Genomic DNA, 27,301 nt, shown 5'->3' with positions numbered 1-27,301 from the left:
CTATAGGTGAACTGTGGCTCCGTTCCAATATTTCCCGCCTCAGCTCCCTGGGCATGTAATGTTTGTTCTTACAGATATCGTTTTTGTCCGTCCCCTGGAATGGGATAGATCCTTCCTCCCGCTCTCGCTGAAGAGCCTCCCCCCACCTCGTTTTGACTACCTCTGGGAGGCTTTCTGGAACTGCCCAGAGGCGGGGAATGGCAGCATCCGACCCCGGCAAGGGGGTGGGTACCGGCCCTTCAGCCTGGTCCCTTCGCTCTATTTGGGAGATTTCCCCCCCCTCCCCAGCGGTTGTGTTTGAGAGTTCTCCGGGGACTGCTGGGGATGAGGAGGTGGGAGCGACCACTTCACGAGGGGAACTCGAACTCGAGTCCTGTGCCGCCGCGCGGCTTTGCGCTCTGGTCAGAACTCCTGCACTATTCCCCTCTGGAGTCAAACCCAGGTGTTCCCGTGTGAAAAGAGAACCCACCGGCCGCTCAACCTGACACTCATATTGCGGCATGCGAGACAGTCCGTCTGCTAAACAGTTTTCTTTCCCAGGCATGTGTTTGATGGTAAAATTAAACTTAGAGAAAAATGTAGACCAACGCACTTGTTTGGCTGACAGCTTCTGCTGACCCAAAATCGATTCGAGGTTACGGTGATCTGTACAGACCACAAAGGGTTCGGGAGCCCCCTCCAGGAACTGTCGCCAAACCGTGAGTGCATGTTTAATCGCCATGGCCTCCTTTTCCCCAATTGGCCAGTTGAGTTCCGGGCCAGAGAACTTCTTAGAAAAATATGCGCAGGGTCTAAGTCTCCCTTGATCATCCCTCTGAAGGAGTGCGCCTCCCATCGCCTTGTCAGAGGCATCTACCTGTAAGGTGAATGGCCTGGAGCAATCTGGGTGCGCCAGAATAGGTTCCAAGGTAAAGCGCTCCTTAAGAGTTTCAAAAGCCGCCTGACACCTGGCGGTCCAAGGTACCTGGTATTGTGCAAAGGTGGCCTCTTGCCCCTTCCCTTTGGTTTTAAGCAAATCAGTAATAGGCAAAGCTATTTGAGCGAAATCCTGAATAAAACTTCTATAAAAGTTCGCAAACCCCAAAAACTGCTGAACCTGTTTGCGAGTTCTGGGAGGTTCCCATTCTAACACTGCCTGTACCTTCTCCGGATCCATGCTTAACCCTTGGGGGGATATCACATAACCCAAAAACGACAATTGGTCCTGGTTGAATGCACATTTTGATAACTTAGCATACAAATGATTGTCTCTTAGACGACTCAACACCTCCCGCACCAACTCCCTGTGCTCTGCGGGATCTTTGGAGTAAATCAATAAATCGTCGAGAAATACTATTACACCCTTAAATAGGAGATCGTGTAGAATCTCATTAATTAATTGCATGAAGCACGAGGGCCCCCCAGACAGACCGAATGGCATGACTAAAAATTCAAACAACCCATAACAACAAGAAAAGGCTGTCTTAGCTTCATCCCCCTCCTTGATCCGGACCCTGTAGTAGGCTTCCGCCAGGTCAATTTTCGAGAAAACACAACCCTCCTGTAACGCACTCAGGAGATCCGGGATTAAGGGAAGGGGGTAGGCATTAGTTTCAGTAATCGCGTTAAGCCCCCTATAGTCTACACACAGTCTGAGATCAGATGTACCTTTCTTCTTCACAAAGAAGCAGGGAGAAGAAAATGCAGCCTTGGACGGCCGTATGAAACCCCGCTTCAAGTTCTTGTCCAGAAATTCTCGCAGCACTGCTTTCTCTTGAGGACTCATGGAATAAACTCTGGCCTTGGACGGTTTAACATCCTTAATCAGTTCAATGGCACAATCCGTAGTGCGATGAGGAGGCAATAAGTCACAGTCTGTCCCCTCAAATACATCTGCAAAATCACTATACTCTGGGGGCAACGCGGGTTCCTCCAAAGCAGCGGCGCTTCCCCCTTCGCCTCCGGGTAAGTCATCCCGGCTGTGTTTTTCGCACTGAGGAGCTCCAAACACCACCCGCCTTTGTTCCCAATCAATGCTCGGGTTATGCCCCGCCAACCAATTGATGCCGAGAACCACCGGGTAGGAAATCTTAGGAACTACCGTGAAGTGGATCTGTTCCCAGTGGTTTCCCACCCCCAGCCACATCTTGCGAGTGTGCAAATGAACCGGCCCTCCCCGCAGGTCACTCCCATCCATTTGATGGAAATGTAAGGGCTGATCCAGTTCTCGAGTCCCAATTTTCAGACGTTCTACCACCGCCTGATCAATTAGGGTCCGGGAGCACCCGGAGTCCAAGATAGCCACAACGGCCACCGGTTCCCCCCCTTGGGGGTTTCGTAACACAACAGGTATCAGCAATGTCTCTCCCTGATCACTCACCCTACATGGAGCCGGTTTGGTTTCTTCCGAGGGTGCCCTCCGTGCCGGTTCCCTCACAGAAGGCCGTCCTCGTTTTTTGCCGGTGAGGGGCTTCGGAGACTATCTCGGATACAACGGTTGTGAAGATCCGATGAGGTTTCAGCTTGCAAGGCCGCCGCCCCACGGCGACCGTTCATCCCCTCCGCTCTCCTGTGCTCCAGATTCCGAGGTGGTGTCGCCTCCCGCTCTTGTGTCGCCCTGTTGCTCGTCCCTTCTGACGGCGTGTTGGTACATTTTGCTGCAAAATGGCCCATCTTCCCACACTGAAGGCAAGCTCCCTCCCTGAACCAACGCGCCCTGTCGAGACTGTAGACTCCTCGATGTTTTCCCTCTCGCCGGGGGCCCGCTACATTGTCCCCTCTCGCGGGCGGGATAGGGATCGTCTTCGAAGGACGATCCTTGGAGAACTGGAGAGTAAGCTTGCGATTCTCCACCAGGGCTGCCAAACTTATCCACTCCTCTACCGAGTCTGGATCTCCCAAAGTCAAACAGCCATCCAGCACTTCCCACCGCAACCCTTCGCGGAAGTGCTGGACCTTTGTGGCCTCGCTCCACTCCCGTATTTTGCACGACAAAGATAAAAAGTCCTGTGCATACTCACTTACTGAGCGGGTTCCCTGCTTCAAACGACGCATGGCAACCTTTGCCTTTTCCCCCCGGTGGGGGTCTTCGAACCGCCGTCGCAGAGCGGACAAGAACTCATCCAGGGATGCCAAAACCCTAGGCATAGTTTCTGCCGCTGTCACTGCCCATTCCACTGCCTCCTTCTCCAATAGGCTGATCACATACCTGACCCGAGCTTCTTCCGAGGCAAAGGTCTCTCCCTGGTCCTTCATGAAGCCGGAGATTTGGAGTAAGAAATGAGACAACTGTGAGCTGGATCCGTCGAAAGATACCTTCAGGTCTCTGGCCGTAGGGCGTCTGGGCGTGGGAGCCTCCCCAACAACAAGCGACCCTGTAGTCGGCCGCGAATCCGTTTGGGGTGGTCGCACGGGCTGTCCAAGCCCCCTCACTGCCCCTAGAACAGCTGCCAGATCCCGCTGCAAGGTGTCTAGCTGAGTCTGCAGGTCCCGATTCTGCAGAACGAGCATCTGATTCTGTCCGCGTATCAGAGTGGCCGCTTCTGCAGTGAGGGTAGGGGTGTGAGCGAGCGTGGGGTCCTTCCACCCTTCCCCTTCTCCATACCAAGCGGCCAGCGGTCCCCGGTAGAAGTCGCCTCCTGGTTCTGACGCTGCTCTCTGCCGCTGCCCGGCTCCCGAGAGTCGGGGGGTCCACGTCAGCCTCCCAGGGACATCGGTATGCCCGGGTGGGCGCTGCTCCGGGGTCGCTTCTCCTTGGCCAACCTCAAGATCAGCGGGAGTCTGCCGACTTTCCTCTCCCGCGTTGAGCGGCACCGAGGGTGGTACAGACATCCTAATACTACTTCTGACCCGAAAACAAAAAAGGTTGGGATTGTAACGTACTGTCAGATTCTAGGACTCCGTTGCCTCTCAGGGATCATCAACTTTACTCCAGACGTTAGCAGAGAGTTAAAGTAGAATTTATTTGAAAGGAAGGGTACAGTAATCTATGAAACACAACGTTACAATGGCGCAAAATCATTTGGAAGGCATTCTTATAGAGTACACAGGTTAGAATGATTACAAGTAAAAGCTTTGAAATGCAAAACATCAGAGGTTCCCCAACACCAAGAGAGAGAGAATTCACACCTTAAGATCAGAGCAGGATTACAATCAGGAAGTCACTTTGAAATGGAGATCTCTCGAGCCTTTTGGCTGTTGCCTCTTTCCTCCTTTTTCTTTCCCACGGGAAGGAGGGGTGAAACGAAAGTCATCTAGCTATCCAGGGTCCGTTTGCATGCCCTCGCTGACACTACAGTTCTCAGGATTCCAGAGGTTCCCACACACTCAACAAGACTGAGATATCTGTAACAGATATAATTCACTATCTTTAATGTGCATGGGCTCTCACTGTTGGCTGTAAAGAATGTTGATAAAATATGTATATGCCACCCTAGGGTTGCCAGGACCCCCCCCCCCCGGCAACCAGCTGGGGAGGGGGGAACCTACCAGCAGCAAACTTAGGCCTAGTTCTTTGTCATCAGCAATGTGGCGACATGTCTTGCTGCAGGCAGAGAGCAAGGGCCAGAGGCTTGAAGTGTAGTCTGGGAAGCAGTCACACGTCATTCACAGTTCAGGTAGAGACCAAGATACTAGTACAGACAAGGGCAGTTCAAGGCATGAGTCAGGGTCAGTCCAAGAAATCAGGATACCAGGAATCTGAAGTATAGCAAGGGAGACAAGGCACAGGGAGGTTGGTGACAAGTTGCTTGCACAACAGCCAAGCCTAACTGATGGCTTAAATACATCTCCTGCTGCGGTGAGCAAGTGTAAAGTGATGCATATTGGGGCAAAAAATCCCAACTTCACATATACACTGATGGGATCTGTGCTGGCAGCAACAGACCAAGAAAGGGATCTCAGGGTGGTAGTGGATAACTCGATGAAGATGTCAACCTAGTGTGCGGCTGCTGTAAAAAAGGCAAACTCCATGCTGGCCATAATTAGACGAGGAATTGAGAATAAAACTGCTGATATCATACTGCCGTTGTACAAATCTATGGTGAGACCACACTTGGAATACTGTGTACAGTTCTGGTCACCACACCTAAAAAAGGATAGTACAGAGCTTGAGAAGGTGCAGAAAAGAGCAACCAAAATGATTAGGGGCAGTGCCGGATTTATGTATAAGCTAAACAAGCTATAGCTTAGGGCCCCACTCTCTTGGGCCCCCCCAAAAAATTTAAAGGAAAAAAAACGATGTACATTTCCAAATATAAGATAAAAAACAAATAAAATAATAATTATTTCACTATTAATATACTTCTTCTTAACTGTATTTCAGTTCAACAATTACTTTGATAAAATACATATTTTGTTATGTGCAAATGGCTTTAGATACCTATTAGGTCCATAAATTACCATATAGCATATACTCAACACAAAAAACAGCGACAATTTGTTGTTGACAAATGACAGCTGGACATATAAAGGGCCCCATTACCTTCAATAGCTTAGGGCCTCATCAAACCTAAATCCCGCCCTGATTAGGGGACTAGAGCAACTGCCTTATGAGGAGTGGTTAAAACGCTTAGGGTTGTTTAGCTTGGAAAGAAGGCTGCTGAGGGGAGACATGATAGAAGTCTATGAAATTATGCATGGTTTGGAGAGAGTGGACAGGGAGAAGTTTTTCTCCCTCTCCCATAATACTAGAACACGGGGTCATCTGCTGAAGCTGGAGGGTGAGAGATTCAAAACAGATAAAAGGAAGTATTTCTTCACACAACACATAGTTAAAACTCCCTGCCCCAGGATGTGGTGATGGCTGCCAACTTGGAAGGCTTTAAGAGGGGAGTGGACATGTTCATGGAGGAAAGGGGTATCCATGGCTACTAGTTAAAATGGATACTGATCATGATGCCAACCTATTCTCTCCAGGATCAGAGGAGCATGCCTATTATCTTGGGTGCTGTGGATGTCATGGCAGGATGGTGCTGCTGCAGTCATCTTGTTTGGGGGCTTCCTAGAGGCACCTGGTTGGCCACTGTGTGAGCAGACTGCTGGACTTGATGGACCTTTCTTATGTTCTATGCTGTAGCAGAGCCATCTGTTGCCAATGAGGCTGATCTCACAGGTGGTGCTTCAGCCCTGCTGTCAAGGAGGCCTCTACGTTGGGCCTTCAATCTTGCACTTTGCCATCGCTGCTGCATTGCCAATGGAACCCATCTCTTTCTGTGATCCAGTGGCCTTGGCGAAGCCTCTGGAGACACTGCTTGTTCTGAAGTGTCAGGCCCAGCTGGAGTCCTTGAGCTGGCAGGCTGCAGGCATGGTGAGCCATCTTGTGCCTAAGGTTGTTCATGTGTTACTTCTGCCTGCTCATGTCCCTCTGTTCTAGCTTCTATTTCCTCTTTGTCAGAGGAGGTCTCTGCAGGCTGACTCATGACACAGCGTCACTTTTGGTATGCATTGGAAGTGACATCATCATGTTGCCAATGACCATGGGGACGTTCTGGTATTCAAACAAAACTCTGTGATAGAAGCTGCTTTTACCATCAAGGTTTGCCCAAGTACCAGAGCATCCCCACAGTCATCGGTGATGTGATGACATCACTTCTGGTGCACAACAGAAGTCATGTCGCCATGTTGCTCACGACAGAGAATTAAGCATAAGTTTATTGTCTGTAAGTTCCCCCTCCAGCTGGCTGAATGGCACCGGAGGGAGGGGCTGCAAAGCAGGACACGTGCCACTCCCAGCAGGGTATTGGGAACCCTATGCTACCCCTAGGCCTTTTAAAACTTTTTATCCCGTTTTGCCCATTTTTTACCCATACCAAATTCTTCTTTCATTACACCTTTGTTATGTCTACACTGTCTTGATTAATCATCTTATTTTTTTATCATTTTGCATCTCAGAGGTTTTTCCTTCTCCAAAGTTTATATGCATAGTTTATATTCCACTCATGCCATGGAAACTCGCTGGGGGACCTTAGGCAGTCACGCTGTCTTGGGGCACTTTCACACAGCCCAAATAATGCACTTTCAATCCACTTTCAGTGCACCTTAATGGTTGTTTGCAAGTGGATTTTGCCAGTTCACACAGTAAAATCCACCTTCAAAGTGCATTGAAAGTACATTATTTGGGCTGTGTGAAAGTGCCCTTGGCCTAACCTGCCTCACAGGGTTGTTGTGAGGATAAAATGGAGGAGAAGAGAATGATGTAAGCCACAGGTCCCCAATGGGGAGAAAGGAAGGGGTACAAATGAAGTAAATACATAAAAAATAAATATGCATGGACTATAATAAAGGCTTAGTTAAATGTTAAAAACCCTCTGTAGTCAGAGGACTTTTTTTTTAAAATTTGAAAATAAGGAATCTGTATCTTTACAGAAATAACATATCTTTACTAAATAAAGCCTGAACTGTCCCTAGAAGCTAAAATGACTAAACTAAGACTATTGTACTTTGGTCACATTATGAGAAGACTGAAGTCACTGGAAAAGACAATAATGCTAGGAAAAGTTGAAAGCAGCAGGAAAAGAGGAAGACCCAACATGAGATGGATTGACTCTATAAAGGAAGCCACGGCCCTCAGTTTGCAAGACCTGAGCAAGGCAGTCAATAGGACATTTTGGAGGACATTAATGCATAGGGTCACCATGAATCGGAAGCGACTTGACAGCACTTAACACACACAGATGTGTGTGTATGTCAGTGACAGGTCACAGTGTGCCACTATATATATAATGCCCCCCCTTTAATTTCTGCTTCACCTACAAGAAGAATAATTGAATCTTGGAAATGTTTCTAAAAGTTTTAGTACTTGGAAATGCATGTTCTGAAAGGTGCTGGCAGAACATTGAGTTCTGCACCACTGACAACATACAGTATTTCCTTGAGATCCTCCCCTCCCCAAGCCTTGGTTTCTGGCAATAAAAGGTGGTGGTGGGGGGAGCTTGTGACATAGCCCAGTTCTACAACAATCGTAACATTTTGGTGATAAGGGAATGAAATAGGCTTTCAAACGCTCTTTTTCAGTAACTATGTAACTTTACTTTCATTGCTAAACTGCCAAAAAGATTAAACTCAAATAAACTGAAAGAACTGCAACTACACTGCAGTTCATAGCCACACCACCAACACTCACTAATCAAACAGCAGCATGCTGACAATGCCACCACATCAGCCATATATGGGAGCAGCCAGGCAATACATGACAACACTGGCATGCCTCCCTGACATCCTTCTCTTAACCGAACCAAACAGACAAAGGAACAAAGAAAACACAGCTCTCTACACTGTAGGGAGTACTGTGACATGCCCAACAAGAGCTCCGAAGCTACCAAACTCCTGGGAGTAGTGCAGGTGGGGATCTGTGTCCCAAGATAGTCAAGAGCCTCTCCCAGCTAGGATTGCCAACTCTGGGTTTGGAAATTGGTGGTAGTTTGGGGTTTGGAGAGGGGATGATGAGCCTCAGTGGGGTATAATCCTGTAGAGTCCACTTTCTAAAGCAGCCATTTTTTCTACGAACTGATCCACAGCCCCTCCCCTGACAAGTCCTGTACATACTTGTCAATTCGAGGTTTTCTCCCCCCGCCCATTGCCTTCCTCTGCAAAGATTTCCTTGGTGGTCTCCATCCAAGTACCTTCCCTGCCTAACTGCTTCCAAGATTTGACAAGATTGGGCTATATTATACCACCTGCCCTTTCCCTAAAGGCTTAGAAGCAAGATATAGAAACATGGAATTATAGAGTTGGAGGGGACCACCAGGGTCATCTAGTCCACCCCCCTGCACAATGCAGGAAATTCACAACTACCTCCCCCCCACACCCCAGTGACTCCTACTCCATGCCCAGAAGATGGCCAAGATGCCCTCCCTCTCATGATCTGCCTAAGGTCATAGAATCAGCACTGCTGACAGATGGTCATCTAGTCTCTGCTTAAAAACCTCCAGGGAAGGAGAGCTTACCACCTCCCGAGGAAGCCTGTTCCACTAAGGAACCACTCAAAGGTGTTTTATGCATGGTCACTTTAACCTCCTTTATTCCCCATTTCAGACAGGATCAAATTTTTTAGTATGCATGATATCTCATTCCTTGGAAGCTCAACACTGTTTCAACTCAAAACGAACCTGGCTTTTCCCATTCCTCTTCTGGACCGAATTAAACCGTTCATCCTGGCTCATTCCGGAGTCACAGAGTGTGCATATTCTGTTCTCGGGTTGAGCTTCCCCTCTCCATCATGCCCCACCCTTTCCCAACCCCCTCTTCAAAGCAGCATGCAGGGGAAAACAGAAGATTGGCTTCTCTCACAGCCAATCACAAAGCAGTGTGTAAATGCGGGGATTCAAGTGCTTCCTGCTTCCTGCTACCTCGGAGCAAAAGAAAGGCTTTTTTAAAACGAGGCTTGGATTCCCCCCCTTTCAGATTGCTCAATTTTTTGTTTTTTGTTCTTAAATTGCTTTTTTTATGCAGCAGTTGGGTTTTGGGGGAAGGGAATCTTCTCTCACGGGGAGCAATGTGAGGTAAGCCAATTCTGCTTCAGTTCTTACGAAAACTCCTAAATGCCCCTCAATGTGTTGCTGGCGTTACTCTTCATTCCGAGTTTGGCCAAATGTCACTTGAAGCTAGGGCGTGGTTGGCCGCCTTTAAACTACACCTTAAACTGTGCTTTAGCACTGAGGGGTTCCTAGCTTCTCTGAAGCATGACCCTTTTAAATCCTCATGGCAAAAAATCTAAGATGAGAAACTGGCGTTGCTGGGCTTCTCGCAGGATATGTTATCAGATCTTGGGAAAACTGAAGCTTTTGCCAAAATTAAAAAGCGCATTAAAGAGCTCGATTATAACAGCACTACCTTTCGTGCTCGTCGTGTCTGTTCATCCCAGTTCTTCGGAATACCCCCTCCACGTGGTCTGCCTGCCTATACATATTATTTGACAACTCCTCGTCTCTGTAGAGCTTTTTGCTTGGCTAGATTGAATGCTAACCCTTCTATGGTAATGCAGGGCAGAATTCTGAATATACCCTACTCAGACAGGATCTGCCCTTGTTCTTCTGGCTCTATTGACTCATTAGCCCATGCCCTTTTGCAATGCCGGTTTTACGAGGAACTTCGATCGCACTATATTTCCCCCCTTTTAATATACAAATCCAATGCCTCTGTGACTGACATAATGCCTTTTTTACTAAGCGATAGGGACCCCAAGGCTACATTGTCAGTGGCAAGATTTGTTTCAGTCCTTATATCCCTCCAACACTAGATATATGCTGCTCAAGATCAATTGATCAAGGAGCTTCTAAGGGATAAAAGGAAAGAAAGGAGGTAAGCCAATTACAGAGCAGCATTTAAAGGGGTGGGACTTGATTTGAGCTTGGGAGACTGTTTTTCTGTATTTGTGGTTTGATTAGCATACAGTTTCATCCCTGATAATTCAAGCCAATGAATTGAACCCAGGTCCAAGCAGGGAGATCCAGCCCATGCATAAAAGACCTAACTGTTTCCAAAGAAAGTATTTCTTCACACAATGCATTGTTAAATTGTGGAACTCCCTGCCCCAGGATGTGGTTATGGATGTCAACTGGGAAGGCTTTGAAAGTAGAGTGGACATTCAGAGTCTGTGACATTTGAGGGGAAAGGAGAAATAAAACCCACCTTGTCCTTGATCACGTTACATTTTCCCGGCTGGGAAAGGCTTCCTGCCACGTCCTCAAGATTTATTTTGAAGTGTCGGAAGACCTCTAGGCAGTAATCTATTGCAAGACGCCTGCCGACAACAGGGAGACGGGAAGTACAGAAGCCCATAAGACCGGAAGTGAATCCCCCTGGTGCATCACCTAAAAGGTTTCCCATTAAAAAAAACTACAGAAAGGGGATGACGGAAGGTCCGTGGCTGCACAGTTTCCTGTTGACTTCCTACTTCCTGTTTGCATACCGACCTAGAGTGTCCAAAACAAACTTGATGGTACTTCAAATTTTAAAACTCACTTTCTAGCTCTCTTTTGAGGAATTCTTCTGGAAATTACCAGCGATTGGACTTAACACGAACTATTAATCTACCCATATTCTGGAAAATTAATTTCTAAGACTTGTCAAAATTACTGAAATAAAAAACTAACCATCAGCATACTGTAATACCTGCAACACCTAAATTCTAAGAACCCTTCCAAGAAGTAGATATGGAGAAAAGAATTCAAGACATGTTTGCTAAGCAAAATGAGATAATCACAAAACAATATGAACAGTTGTCAAAACAGATGTCAAAGCAGAGGGATCAAATGACCATTATGATGAATACCTTCAATGCTTCTATCCAATCAACTGCTCTAAAAATGAATGAGAAAGACCTTGAAGTCCTTAAAGAGGAACCTTCCCCTGTCGAGAGTGCCCAAGAACAGAAAAATTCATCAGAGGAAGTGGAAAACTTTAAAAAACAAATCTGGCTGATAACAATGGAATTGAATGTGTCTCAATTTGATTTTGACTTTTTCAACCTGTTTGATGAACTGTTCAACATCTGCTTGGAGGATTTAACGAGTAGAAAAACCGGAGTTGCCAGAATCTTTTTCCTTGAATTTGGGATGGAACAGAATGCAACGTGGATTTACAACGAAAACTACTGATTTGTTAAAGAGGCTTCACCAACAACCTCCAAGGATGTTTTATGATGCTTACTGTTGATGGAGAGGGGAAGGAAACGCTGGAAATTCCGGGCAAAGGGATAAATGTTGTCTTCATGGTCTTTTTTGGTGATATGATTAAAAGGAACTGATTAAAAGGACTGGCTTAAATGGAAAAAGAATCATATATTATCAGAATTATAATATTTTTGAGACTACATATGATAATTGGACTACTAGAATTATAACATGTCTGAAATGAATGCTAGGGATATATGAAAGCTTTATAAAACATTTAATTCTTAATAGAAAAGGAGGGAGATGTAGGAGAACTTAACATCTTTTTAAATTTTTTTTTTTGAGTATGTACAAATATTTAATGGCTCCCTTGTTTTTATTTTGTAAAAATTTAATCCTTAATGGGACCATTTAAAGAATACTATTTAACTAATCCCTTATTTTTATTTTTTTATTTTTTATTAGTACTGATTCAATAACTTTAGATAGGATAAGAATATGTTTATTAAAATAGTACTGGGATTAGTTCCATTAGCAAAAGATTACATAATTTATTTTATGATGGAAGAGGGTGAAGGGGAAGTCATATTATTGATTAATATGTGTTTTTTTAAAACACATATTAAAAAAAAGTGGAGTGGACATTTTCGTGGAGGATAGGGCTATCCATGGCTACTAGTCAAAATGAATACTAGTCATGATGCATACCTATTCTGTACTGTATCCGAGGAACATGCCTATTATATTAGGTGCTGTGGAACACAGGCAGGATGGTGCTGCTGCAGTCGTCTTGTTTGTGGGCTTCCTGGAGGCACCTGGTTGGCCATTATGTGAACAGACTGCTGGACTGGATGGGCCTTGGTCTGATCCAGCATGGCTTTTCTTATGTTCTTATAGAAAGAAAATGTAGGTACTTAGTATTTTAACTGCCTACATTTTCCTTCTCTGTCCATCTTGCACTTTTATTCATCATTTCATCACTTCCCTCATCACTTCAAAAGATAGTTGTGATGTCACAAAGTGGGTGCCTTAAGGAAAGCAGCAATGGGCTGCAGATTGTGACATAGCAGCTCAAGTCCAATGATCTAGTTCATAATCATTCTATAACTGAAACATTAAGTTACAAATTCCAGAAGGCTTGCCCAGTTTGTCTGGTGCAACAAAAAAGAAACCAGGAGTGTTTTGTGGCACCTTGAAGATGATCTGATTTACTGTGTCGTAAGCATTTTGTCTTCCTCACCAGATATATGAGGTGTCTGTCCAACATTTTATTGGCAATCTCTAGTGAAGAAAAATTGGGAGTCTTCCAAAAAGCTTCTTTCACTGCTAAAGTGTTCTTAGAGATCTGTATTTCCCCGTGAACATTTAACATACAAGTGTTGCATGAAGGTCAGCTGCACTGACCTCTCACCACAGCAGTCATTAAGACCAGGGCCCCTGCCCCCAACCAAGAACTCGGAGAAAGAGCAAGTCCAGGAATAACAGCATCACATACCTGTTTCTGTTTTAGTTGGTCTGACCCTCTCCAAATGGTAATGTCTTTATTAAAAAAATAATTAAATCAGTAGCATTTTATAGATGCCGTAAACTGCGTTAGGAACTCCGGTTAAGGATGTACATTCAATAAATAAAGCACACACAATTTACATTGCCTTTTTGCAGAGCGATTCTAATGGTAAATTGTGATATATTGGGCTGTCATCCCCCCCCCCCCCGGTATTGTTCAGGTTTGGGTATATTGAACCTGAAAATTTTCAGGTTTGGGTATATTGAACCTGGGTTTTCTGAAAATTTTTGGGTTAATAAACCCAAACCCGAACAATACCAAAAAACCCGGCACAGTTACATGCTGCCAAGCCTGTCATTGTGGATAGCAGTGAAGCGCTCCCTGCCCGCCTTTCTGGGAGTCCCGGGAAGGTGGGGAGCACTTTGTTAAAATCCACACTGTCAAAGCTGGCAGCATGGATCTTAATGAAGCCCCTACCCGCCTTCCCAGGACTCCCAAGAAGGCAGGCAAGGAGCGCTTCATTGGCAGCATGGATCTCTTTGATGCACCTCCTGCCCACCTTCTCGGGAGTCCCAGGGAGGCAGGAGGGGGGGGGTCTTTGAGATCCATGCTGCCAAGCCTGGCAGTGTGGATTTCTTTGATGCACCCCCGCCTGCCTTCTCGGGGGTCCCGGTAAGGCAGGCCGGGGGGGGGGGGGCTTCATTAAGATCCATGCTGCCAAAGCATGGATTTTAAGGAAGCTCTCCCCTCCCGGGCGGGAAATAGTCAATTTCGAATCCCGAATAAGCTGAATATTTTCAGCGGCTATTTCAGCTTGGCTTTTCCCCACCGTTTTTTGCATTCGGTAAAAGCCAAACTGGAAAACGCAGAAATGGCATATAAAGCTGTAATCCTAAGAACACCACTCTGGGAGAAAGCACTACCTGAAAGCACTAAATGGACTTACTTCTGAGCAAACAACCTTAGGATTGCTGCATTGGCGTAGAGTTCTGTGATTCTTTCAGGAATAGATTTTTGTTTTTCATAAAAATGTAGTCTCATCGACTACAATGTGAAGGGAGAGTAGAAGGACTTTTTAACCCCTTCTTCCTTCCTCCACCGAAGCTGCTCTTACATCTTCTGGGGGGAAACTAATGGATATTCATATATTTTTTCTCCAGCACAAATGGGGGCTTGGCATGTTCAATTTTAAGGGGAAAATGGAGAGAGGGTTATAAGGTCACTCTCCCTGTCAGAACAGTCTTACCATTCGAATTATGCACTGGCTGCATTTTGTAAGAGCTGAAGACATTTTTTAAAGAATCATTTAGAGCAAGAATGGGTGGAAGGAAGTTCCCAAAGTACTGTTTGCTCCACATATTTGCGTACTTCTGAGAGCAAGAGGCTATAAATTTCAGAAGATTATAATCTCAGAGGTTTTGGTTAAAGGACTGGTTTTATTAGCAATTAAAGAAACCTGTTGCATTTCTTTTAAGCAATCATAAATCATAAACAAAATGTATGGTACAGTGCACAGAGGATCTACAAGAAATTTTTATTAATGGCCTACAAATATTGGTCTAATATTCTGGTAAAACAATGTTATTTGAGAAAGTGACTGGTTAGAAGTATAGCTATAAAGCAGGTAGATTAGTGGCTTTTGGCCAAATTCATTTGCTCAATAGGGACAACTTGTGCTGCTCAGAACAGTGACCTTTCTGGTTAAGAAACATCTTGGGGGACATTTGGAAAAGAAGCATCAGTGACCCAGTTAAAGTAATATTCCTGAAAACTGGCGGCAAAGTTAAAATTTCTGCGTCACTGTTATTTAACAGTTCTGTTAATCTGTATGCCAAAAATGCTTTTATTGTTTGCAAAACAAAATGTATACTTTGACGTTGACCATTCCAACTGAATACTCATCCAGCTGTGGTGATAAAATGACTGTAACATGAGACTAAGTATGGAGAAACCTAGCATTCGTGCAAATGCAGATTTGTTTGGCAAGGAGATACAGCACAATTCCTTTTGTATAAGAAGATGTTCAAAAACACAACACATTGTAGAGATTACATGAAGAAAAAGAGAGCCAGTTCACATAAGTCTCATGAGGTATGGGTATGGGATTGTAGTTTTCAATTATATCTAATGTTAAATATTATACAGTAGGGTCTATAGTGCTACCATTAACCTCTTTGGGATCTCTCAGTACTGATTAAAACTGGGAAGGCTATTTTCTTATTCTTGATAATTTTTTCCATCTGCATAAAGTGCAGACATTTCAATGCTATCTTCAGCTCTTAACCACTACACCACGCTGGCTCTCAAGTATAAGGCTGGAATCCTAGTCACACCAGCTTGGAAGTAAGACCTGCTGAATGCAGTGGGACAATTTTAAGTAAGCATTGTAAGCAAGAATATAGATTGTGTATTTAGGTTTAGGTTCAAACAGCTTTTTAAATTCAATCTCACACAACCACTCTCCTTACCACAACCCCCATCCAACATGGTTTTTGCACATCCAAGTCCCATGATCCCCACAACAGCCTTTTTTGGTGGTGGTCATTGAGGACTATCTTTCGTTTTCATCAGCAGAAAAGCTGGTTGATACTTGCACACAATAGGTTGATACTTGCACATATTTTTTGTGGTTTCAATCTGAACATTGTTAAGGTCTGTGACTAAAATATTAATAAAATTGATTGATACTTGCACACAACTTATGTGGGAGACATATACAGCCCAGTATAAAAACCTAAAACAGCATAAAAACCTAAGACATCAGATGTTGGTGTAATTGGTAATATATACAACCTATTACATGCCTGGTCTGTTGTATATTGCCTGTACATGTAAATATACTTGTAATGTGTGAATGTTTTTATATGATTTAAATAGACCACTGAGGAAGGCCATATAGGCCGAAATGCGTTTGACTTGTGGTGACAGACATCAACCTTAAGAAATGCCATTGTGCTATTTTAACAGTTTTTAAATAATTTTAATTCTTATATAGCACTTCTAATAAATTATATAGTTTCATTATTTATATTTTTTTTCATCCCACCCAACCTTGGGTACCCAACTTCTGTTTTCCAGGTTGGGTTCTATTACCCTCTTTTTTCTTCTATTCTTGGATCCAATCTCTAGTCATGTTTTAATTTTTATCATCCCTAATAGCATACAATGTTCTGAATGCCCTGTTATACTAGCAGCTATTATAAGACACTACGTAATTTTAAATAAAGATTTTTGAAGAAGAAAGGTTCATCTCAATTCAGTATCTCTTTGAGTTGTCCTGAACTCTGAAGTTGCTACATCTGGACTATAGCTTCCCTGTTGCATTAGACTGACACTTCAAACAAACTTTGTCAAGAAAAGTAAAGATGCACTACTTAATTCCACTCCACAAGGACAATCATCTGTGCTCAGACAAAAGGCTAAGAAGCTCGTTTCTACTGGAAACATTTGAAGTCTTAAAAAAAAACCACTACAAAAGAAAACATACTGACTTCAACTTATTGAAATTTTTAGGCGACATAGCCTGAAGGGACTACATTACAGATGGTGGTTACTCCTACTCCATTGAAACCTTCCTCTTTCAAAAGATAATTGTTTCCAGTGGATAAGTGCAACATACGATGTGGGTAGGTGAATCTTTTCTTGAATGAAAGTAATTTACAGACTCTAGAGTACCGAAACTCCCTAGAAATCACTCTTATCTCGGGAAAGAAATGGATTACATGCTCTAACTTTCACATCTGCTCTCACTTTTCTGCATAACCCCCATTTGTTAGTTATTCTGGTTGACAGGAGTAAATGTATCGGATTTCTTTTACTATGTTTTGCACCTGAATGTAGAAGAAAATATGACAATTTTGTTTTTTAAAAAATCAATTTGTCAGGGACCCTTTTTCCTTCAGACAGTAAATGTATGTTGTGCTTCTTGCCATGACAAAGGAAGGTGTTACATGTAATGACATTGTATATAGCCAAACTGGCAAGAACAATTGTAATTGAGTAGATTCCTGAGGTTTTTGCCCTTTTGTTTAGTAAGCCCATTACCAGTTATGTGGACAATGACAATAGTGCTTTTCTGAAGGTCCCATCATTATCTAGGTCTGGGAAGGCACAAACGATGTCCCGGTGGCTGAACGTGGGAAGAATAATTTGCAGGAAAAACTGGGATGCAGTTGGAGCCTATCCTCCGATAAATCATCACTTCACTGCAGATGACTACCCTTCCAACTTTTGATTCCTTATGCCCAAGATGTAGCGTAAGGTATTTTTGATCAGGTCAATACTGCAATGAAGCACTATAGGGTTGCTCTAGATCTTGTGCTATTGTGCTAGCAGAATAGTACTAATTATGCTTTCTTAACCCCTTACACTTTGCTGGAGCCATCCCATTATTGCTGAGACTACAATCATATGCACACTTACTTGGGAGAAATTGCCATCGAACAGAGTGGGCGTTACTGACAAATACGTATGCATAAGATAAGGCTGCAAACATGCATTGGGTCAGCCTGGAAGGCTAAAATGATATGTGTTATTAAAAGCACAATCCTGAAAGAGGGGGTAGTAATGGTAGGCTCGGGGATGGTGCAGCCGTGCCAGATCCTGCACAACTTGCTGGCCTGGCACTAGGGCTGTCGATTCGGTTCATCTGAACAGAACAAACAGCCGAATTTCCCTCGATTTGAGGGTTTTCAGTTCAGATGGAACCAAACTAAAAAAAAGGCAGGAAAACAACGCACCGAATTTGGCGAGTTCGGGTGATCGCCGGATAAATTCGGCAGGTTTGGCATTCCCCGGACCTGCCTTTTCCCGCCTTTAAAGACCCCCCCACCCGGTTTTCTGGGAGTCCCTTGAAACCGGGCGGTGGAGGTTTTTAAACTGCTCCGCTCTGGCAGCGCGGAGCAGTTTAAACCCCCCCGCCCCCTTCCCGGGAGTCCCAGGAAGGGCATGGGGGCTTTAAAGGGGGGCATGGGAGCTTTAAAGTGCTCCGCGCTGCCTGCCCAGGCAGCGCGGAGCAGTTTAAACCCCCCCGCCCGCTTTCCCGGGAGTCCTGGGAAGGGGGACGGTGGGTTATTCGGCCGAATTTATTCGGGAATGCGGAATTCCAAGCTGAATTCCGCGTTCCCGAATAGGGGGAATTTGGAGTTCGGCATTTCCCGAATAAAAATGGGACAAATTTGGTTGAATCTGAATTTTCCTGAATTTTTTTTTCAACAGCCCTACCTGGCACCAAAGGAGAAAATGCATTTCCCCCTGAAACCCCGTGTTAACAGCCACATTGGGTTACAAAGGGCTGCGCCTCCCTTTTGCAGGCGCAAGCTGGCATAACTGGTCCTGTGCCAGCATTACTGCTAGTTTAGCTGGCACAAGTGGCACTAATGCCAGCACAGGGGTTATGCTGGCTCCTGAGAGCATTCCTCCGCCCCAAGGATTGCTCTGCCTGTCCCCTAGAACTCAGTGGATTTACTTCCAAGTGACTATGCATTGAACTGGGTTATGAAACTGTGTTTCCTCTATTCATAGGGCTGTCCTTCCTTTTTCACAGATAGCAGCAGCTGTAGATCTTCCATCTGGGAAGCAGAAAAGGAGAGTGGACAAGTTCTCCCCTCCCAGAAGAAAGTTAAGCAAGCAGAAAGGGAATCAGGCCTGACAGGGAACTGCTGACCAATAATTCTTATACTGGTGGCTGGAGGATATTTACTGAAAGGCTGTCAAATAGGAGACAAGAAAGGCTTTGGAGGACTTTAGCGATTCAACAATTTGGGAATGTTTGGCTTAAAGAAAAGCACTTAGCAGTCAACTTGTCCTCTACAAACTTAGCAATTGTACGTTAACAGTCAAGTGAGACAGCTAAGTTTTCCTTGGTGCTTTCGATAAGAGGAATTTTGGCATCACTATCCATTATCCTTTTAGATTTTTTTTGTACCAGCAGCAAGCACGTAGATAAAAGTAGCTCTCTTTTTCATATCTAGCCTCTGATGATTGATCATTCTTTTGTTAAGCTGATGACTGGCCAATGTCTGCTGAATGGCTGTAGACTGGAGATAAGAGCTTGAGGCTACAGGGACTCTAAAGTTTGGAAATGCTGACTGTAAAGGAAACAAATCAGGTTGGGATTTTCTATCCTCTAAATTATCATCAATAGACTGTTCTGACATAATGTACACATCAGCAGACATTGCAAGCAACTGGAAAACTTTAAATATTAAAAATGACAAGGCTTAAATGGCATAATTTAGTTGCCTACAATTAAATAAAACTGCTAAATTACATTTTTTTTTAAAAAGAACAAATGTCATTTGACTTGGTATTTCTTTAAATTCATGTTATCATGGAATTTTAGTTTATTTCTGATTAAACAATTGAGAGGTTTTAGCAATGAGCTGCAGGTGAGAGACAGTAGTATCTTGCTGTTTTCTCTGGTGGTCCTGAATCCTGGGTATCTGTCAGTTTGTCTCTTGACTTATTCAGGTGTCTTAGTGTCAGTATAAATTCTGCTATATCTAAAAAAAGTGAATTTCAGAAAAAGACATTGTCTTCCTCATAACAATCCTAGCTGTATCTCAAGGTTTTGCAGTGGTTCATGTGACATGCTCTCAGATTGATAACGAGGGGAAAGTTGTTAAATTCCTAGTGGGTTTTTTGAGGACCTACTTTTTTATAAAACAAGATGATAAAAATATCAGATGCAGAGAGGCACCTTGGGACAGATTTTGAGGAAGTGTTGTTCTAAATCTGACAGACAGTGGTTGGCATACTGTGGGTACCGATAGCAATGGCATTTCTGAAGTAGTTGTAAGTAAGAATGAAGCTATAAAACCCAACAGCCAGTAATGTTGTGGCAACTTCAGGGATGAAATTCCTGATAGCTTGTGGTCCATCACTGAATTGAATGTTGCTGTAAAGAAATTCCACATCTGTGGGGGATAGAACTATGTCGTCAGGAAGATCATGGTGGGCTATAGTTTTCTCTGGCACAAATCCCGCAAATAGAGAAGAACAAGTGATGGACTCATAAGGACTGGCAGAGGGCATCTCATCCCCCACCCACTATTTCCTTTTTCCATTCCCTGTCAGACCCCACAGCCTCTCTCCTTTTCCTGTTGCCATCTCACCTTCCTACCCACCAGCCAACCTCCCTTGATCTGCCCCCCTTCTTTAGCTTCCCTCTTTCCCTCCCACTGGCAGCCTCTCCCCTGGAAAACTCTGGCCAAGTTGTGCTGTGCTGGCTGAGCCAGGCCCAGTTGCATAGTGGGGAACACATGAGGACTTGTGGGAGATACCTCACTTACCCATGTATCCCCTCTCTACATTATTTCCTCTTCCCCTCCTCCTGGATGCCTACATAGCTTTGCCGTTCCCGATTTCCTTCTCTCCTTCCCATCTACCAAACAACCTACTTTTTATCTGACTCCCCATCTTGAACTATATTTATTTACTTCATTTATATCCAACCTTACTTCACAATGGGAACCCAAAGCAGCTTACATAATTTTTCTTCCTTCCATTTTGGCTTTACAACAACCCTGTGAGGTTAGTTAGACTGAGAATTTGTAAATGGCCCAAGGTTCCCCAGTGAGTTTAAATGGCAGGGTGGGGATTTGAACCTGAGTCTCCCAGATCCTAGTCTGAAACTCTAAATACCACACCACACTAACTTTCCTGGGGTGGCTGCTGTTGAACAGTAGCAACTAGCAGGGCTGGGGTAAGCAATTAAAGTTGCAGGTTCCAAGTCACTCAATGGTTTCTGGCAGGTCTGGCTACATTGATCCTCCTTTAAAGGCTAAAACAGCTCTGGAAAGGGCCGTGCCCCTTCCCCTTGCCTTTTACTGATGAAAACCAAGGCTGGCAATATTGTTGTGGTCCCCTAGCAATGGCCACTGAGGGCATCTTTTATAATTTGGTTTTTGTTTTTTTTAAAAAAAAATTCCCCAGATTTTTCTGCAAACCTGGGGCATTTTTCAGGCTTGTAAAAAGAGTTGACTTTTTTGTCCATGTCCCCAATCTTGGATTTAAAAATTCACAAATGGGGCCAAGTTGAGAATTACATATATTTTAAATACTTTTTTAATAAATATAAAAAGAACAGAACAGAAAAGAAAAAATAGAAGCCATTACAATTACATCCAAAAAAGAAAAAAAATACATACGATATAATAAGCAATATATGATGATAGCAACAATTATGAGCAGTAAATAGTGATATAATAATTCACGTTAAATAGTGATGGTCATAATAAAATATCTTGACATAAATCATGATACCCTATACAATACTTGATAAGAATACATTAAGAAGATTGCAATTGTGATTACTATTATGAATTTCTAAAAATATTTCCATAATAATAAAAATTGAATTCACATATTGATATCATCTATCCATGATATATTTACAGTGCATTCCTGACCTTCAAGGGCTAAAGCCCTTAGGAGGCCAGGAAGTGGCTGTGCCGGCGTTAGGGCCCCCTGTGCTGGTGTCTGGGCTACTAATGCCAGCATTAGTGGCCCCAATGCCAGTGAAGAGGCCCGGACACTGGTCTCCGGGCACTGCCAATGCAGCCCTGCCCCGATGTAAAGGCCCATGCCGGAGTTCTGGGGTGTGTTTGTCCTGGAATTCCCAGGGAGGGCTGGGGGAAGGAGCTGCCGTTTGGCTATCTCCTGTCCCCTTTTGCCCCGGGTGCTCTGATTATGGTATCTTGGTGCATACAAAGCATAAAATGAAAACCTCTCAACACCCATTTTCTCTGCTTATAGGGGAAAAAGAAAGGAAAAATCTTAAATAAAGGCTTTAAAATACAGTGTAGAATCCATAATCATTAAAAAAATCACTGGGAGATTTCCTCTTTGGTCCAATAGAGTATGGATCAACTGCTAGTCTTTATATCACCTTAACGTCCAACCCATGCACATCTCTAAAGAAGATACATTATTTGGCATAACATCTTTACTTCATTATAATTAGATTTTCTGCTTAGAAGTTCTTACATGAGTATTCCTATGAACAGCAATAAGAGAAATCAACCAAGTACGTCTTTTAAAAGTTCATGCCAAAACTGGAAGGGAGGATAGGGGAGGAAGAATGCTGTCTAGGGAAAAAATACAAAGCTTGGAGTGTTTTTACAGAGGATGTATTATACCTGCAACTCAACTGTAGAATACACTTGAAAGGAAACTATATGGTTGAGATATTTGACCATACTTCTCTGGGACAAAACTTGATAAAAGATTAAGAGAACAGTCAATCCTCAATAAATACATAATTATATACTACTACTTCCCATACAAAGACTCCTTTATGGATTGACTCCTGTTTTCAGTTCATTGCTTATCTCCAGCTACAATAATATAGGTATGTTCTTGGAGTCTTGAGAATTTTCTAAGATTTTTTAAAAACAGACTTCAGATCTTGCCAAGGAGACAAAGGTATTATTGTGAAAGCCACTTCAAAGTTTTCAGTATAAAATGTAGGAGGAAAAATTAATATTGTGTCTCTGAGTGACAAATAACGCTTCCTTTGAAAATAATTGTCTCCCTCCCACCTTTGCTACTTTTATTAAAGATGGTTCAGTTTTCATTACCGGAAGACAACAGGGAGCTGCTTCTAATGTGACTATTTTTGTTTGTGAGTGTTTCTGGTCAACTGGAACAGTGTGGTTATCATGATCCTGTAGCAGCTTGCAAGATCCAAAACTATACAGCCTGACCTAACCATACAAGCAGAAGTTTCAGATATCACTTGGAGTGATGTGGAAGCAACTACACGTGGATACTGAAAATGACAGGTTGCCACTGTGTTCCAGATTCAAAAGTTTAAAACTTGTATTAAGGCATAAAATAAATGTACTAGAAAAGGAAGAAAACTCTTTATTAGTGAAAATAAGGATCTAAAAGATGTAAAGGATCAATTGAAAAATTTCTTCAGAAAGTTTACTCAGAAAGAGAAAATTAGAGGGGAATATTATCATTCACTGCCCATCCAGCAGATGATTGCATACCTCCTGGTGAACTCTGAGGGCTGAAGCTTGGCCCTTTTTGTCCCGTTCACTGTTTCTCTTTTCTTAAACAATCAGAGCCCAAAATGTTGCTGAGGAGCAGGATTTGGGGGGCATTTCAGGCTGTTGTGAGGCAGGGGAGTTGAAAAAGTCACACTTCATGGTAAAAAAAAAATCTTTGTGCCTATGGAAACACTGCTGTGAATCTAAGACAGGGATTGATGATGCTACCTCTCTGAGAGGGAGGACAGTATTTATAGCAGGGGTGTCAAACTCAATTGTTACGAGGGCTGGATATGACATAAATGTCACTTGGTAGGGACAGGCCATGCCTCGCCACCCCAGATAAAGAGTGGGGGGTGGGTGGCTGTCATGGCTGGCTTGCGAGCCGGATAAGAGCTCTCAAGGGGCTGGATTTGGCCCGCGAGCCTTATATTTGACACCCTTGATTTATAAGCTTCAACTGCAGAACAGAGCGAACTATGACCAAGTCTTGTTCTTGCACTGCAGCAAGCGCATGTGCTGAATGTATTGCTGGGATGAGACAATTTTCTATATTTACTGCAAAATGTTCCAAACCTTATGATGTACCTAGATTGCTTCAGATACGTTAGTACATGTATCTAGTTTCCTTTCCAGCATGTAACAGTCACTGAAGATCAACTAGTAATGTGATATACTTCTCAACTTCTCATGGTACAGAGAAATCAATATATGCTGAAAGTTACTCCCAGGCAAATAAACCACTGATGTTACAATCCACAGTTGTGTCTATTTAGTTATTTTTGCTAAGAAGAAAGCTGAATTTACCAGGTACTATCGACAGATATGGTTTGGAGGAAATTGCAGTAAAATTATCAGATGTTGATAAGAGCTAAACTGCTGATGTCCACTGAGTTTTAAAATGCATTTTGAGCTCCATATTTAAGTCATAGTAATTTTTTAAAAAATCTTAGGAGGCAGCAGGCTTCTTCTGAGTGGGGTTGTGTAACCTGGAGAGGGAAAAGAGATAGAGGGAAGAAACCATACAGGGAGGAAGCTAAAAACAATCAGCAAAAAACAGGAAAAGGTCACAGATACCAAAATTCACCATCACAGAGCTAAGAAGTTGCTCAGGCATGAGCCTGAAGTTGACCCAATATAGCACGAGAGTGCAGCTTGGTAGCAGGTTGCTAGGGTAATAGCAGTTCATTCCTAGACAGAGTTACTGTCTCCTGACCCCACTGGCTTCAATGGACTTAAAAGGGTATAACTCTGTTTAGGATTGCAATGTAGGACTCCCAGGAAGTCTTTCTTCAACATAAGGATATGGCAAAATAGCCAAGGAATTGGTCCAAGAGCAGTCAATCCTGGAGTCAGTACACTGTACTTTATATAATATGGATTGCATGAATGCTTGTCTTTTTTACTTCCAAAGTCCTTCCAATGAAGTTCTTGTCCAATGCTCTTCCATGCAAAGATTAGAATCCAATGAATCAAAGAGCAGCTAAACTGTACAAGACAATTTACTGACCTAATATTTCCTGGCAGTGATATAAAGAGTTCACCAGGTTTAAGGGAGAGAATGGCTGCATCTGGAATAATATAATTAAGGCCTAGAGATTATACCCCTTCCAGAAAATATACCAGTTTCCCTTGTTCCAAAAACTGTTTAACTAGTAGGATATTTTTTTAAAAAAAAGCAGGAGTGCATAGTCTGTGATGGCCATATGGTAGAGGTCTTGCCTTATGGATTTCACATGGTAGAGGTCTTGCCTTATGGATTCCTTCTATGGATGCTCTAGAAATCATGCCTTACATGCTACAATGGCAAAAGACATGGGTCCTAGACACTATGGTCTTTTATGCATGGGATGGATCTCCCTGCTTGGCCTGAGTTCATCGCACATTAAAGTAACCCGGGTTGGGGAAAACTGTATGCATTGGCTTGAATGATCAGGGATGAAACTGTGTGCTAATCAAGCCTTGAATACAGAAAAGCAGTCTCCCAAGCTCAAATCAAGTCCCACCCCTTTAAATGCTGCTCTGTAATTGGCTTACCTCGCATTGCTCCCCGTGAGAGAAGATTTCCTTACCCCCAAACCCAACTGTTGCATAAAAAAAGCATTTTAAGAACAAAAAACAAAAAACAGAGCAATCTGAAAGAAGAGGGGGGGAATCCATGCCTCATTTTTAAAAAGCCTTTCTTTTGCTCAGAAAGAGCTCCGAGGTAGCAGGAAGCACTTGAATCCCCCCGCCTCTTTACACACTGCTTTGTGATTGGCTGTGAGAGAAGCCAATCTTCTGTTTTCCCCTGAATGATGCTTTGAAGAGGGGGTTGGAAAAGGGTGGGGCGTGATGGCGTGGGAAAGCTCAACCCGAGAACGGAGTATGCACACTCTGAAACTCCGGAATGAGCCAGGATGAACCGTTTAATTCGTGCCAGAAGAGGGATGGGAAAAGCCGGGTTCATTTTGCGTTGAAACAACGTTGAGCTTCCAAGGAATGAGATATCGTGCATACTGAAAAATTTGATCCAGGCTGAAATGGGGAATAAAGGAGGTTAAAGCAACCACGCATAAAACACCTATGATAGCCTTACGTACACTGGGAAACGACTGATGTCACCATATTGAAACCATGACTTCCCAGTCTTTCTAATATAGCTCCTTACCCTAATGTTTTAATATCTTGGTCGGTCTTTTTCATACATATATCCAATAAGAAGGATCTATCCAGGTTGTCCTTACAACTGGGCTAAACAAACATGAACTATAGATGTGTGATCTCTGTACTCTATGTTATGTCCTGATTTTTCATTATATCTAGTTATTTTGCTGCCCTAACAACACTCAGAATCCACTGCTGAAGTCAAATATCAGAAATAGCACCTTAGAAAATCATAACACTGTTTTCATTGTGGTCTTTCACCATTTCAGATTCATACCTCATCTTGACTTGCTTTTGACGGCCTTGTGAATTAGTTCATTATGGTAATAGGTTTCTCTAATACAGCCACAAAAAGGTAATGTAACAACTTGCCTAAGTTGCAGCCTTTCCTCTTCCATTTTTCTGATCAGTATCCAAGATATTTAAGTACCTCTCTCATTTGATCATGGCTCTAAATTCAATCTGAAATTTCATATATATAGTATATATGCATGGTTCTCTTCTCTCTATAGGTCAGCTTGATCAGTTCTCTTGATGTGATGTAAATTATCACTTCATATTCTGCTAAATTAACCTTTTTCATGATACTTGCATCCAAGTCTTGACAGTGTTTTTTGCTTTGCCATTGCCAAGCACTAAAACTGTGCTACTCGGTTTGTCTGGACTGATGCCCTTACTGAGAAACAGTATAAAGGCCGAACAATAAGAAGGCTGTAGAACTGAACTGAGAGTTTGAAACCTGGATCAAAATTAAGCTATCTAAATTGAAGCCAGGCAAGTGCACTGTGATTCAGACAGAAAGGTTCTTTCTTCTTTTCAATGCACTGAATAGTCTTTCTTTTTAGCAGCTCCCTTCTAGCAGCACATTAACATTTTAGAATAATTCTAAACACATTTTCAGAATATGACAAGTGTCTCTGTGATCTAATATATGATGCACAGTTACTAATAGTAATTCTTAATATTCATGTACCATATTCTTCAAGTATTTAACATACTTTTAAATACAGTTTCGTGGTTATCCTTACTAGAGACCTGTCATTATCATCTCCATGTTTCAAATGAGAGTCTGAAGTTGGGTGGTACTGGGCTTATTTGGATGAGACATTTGGCCCTATGTATAATGGGAAGTGTGAAGAGGGGGGAACACATTTTCCTTTTTCACTCAGTGCACCGACCTCATCTTCAGCACCACAAAGTGTTCATGAATTGCAAATTCTGTATGTAAAATGGTAATCCTACATTTAATCTAGGATTTAACAGTGCATATGTGGGCAAAATCAAACTGTATAACAGCACACGAACCACTTGCTGGTATTGGAGGCAGGACCAGTGCACCACGTGAGTAGTTAAGACATACTTTCCCATCTATCCACTCACCACCATATATGGTGCTTATATAGACTCACCAGGTCCTGTAGCTCCATCAGTGGTTGCTTTTCTGCAGCATGTAGCGTAATGCCTGGCGCAATGCATGTGCGCATCCCACACGATGTGCCTACGTCACTTCCGGGTTTACTCGGAAGCGATGCGGATACTCTATCAATCTCTGCCAAAAT

The sequence above is a fragment of the Euleptes europaea genome, chromosome 12 (assembly GCF_029931775.1).
Source record: "Euleptes europaea isolate rEulEur1 chromosome 12, rEulEur1.hap1, whole genome shotgun sequence".
Lineage (NCBI taxonomy): Eukaryota > Metazoa > Chordata > Lepidosauria > Squamata > Sphaerodactylidae > Euleptes > Euleptes europaea.
This window is presented reverse-complemented; position numbering follows the sequence as displayed.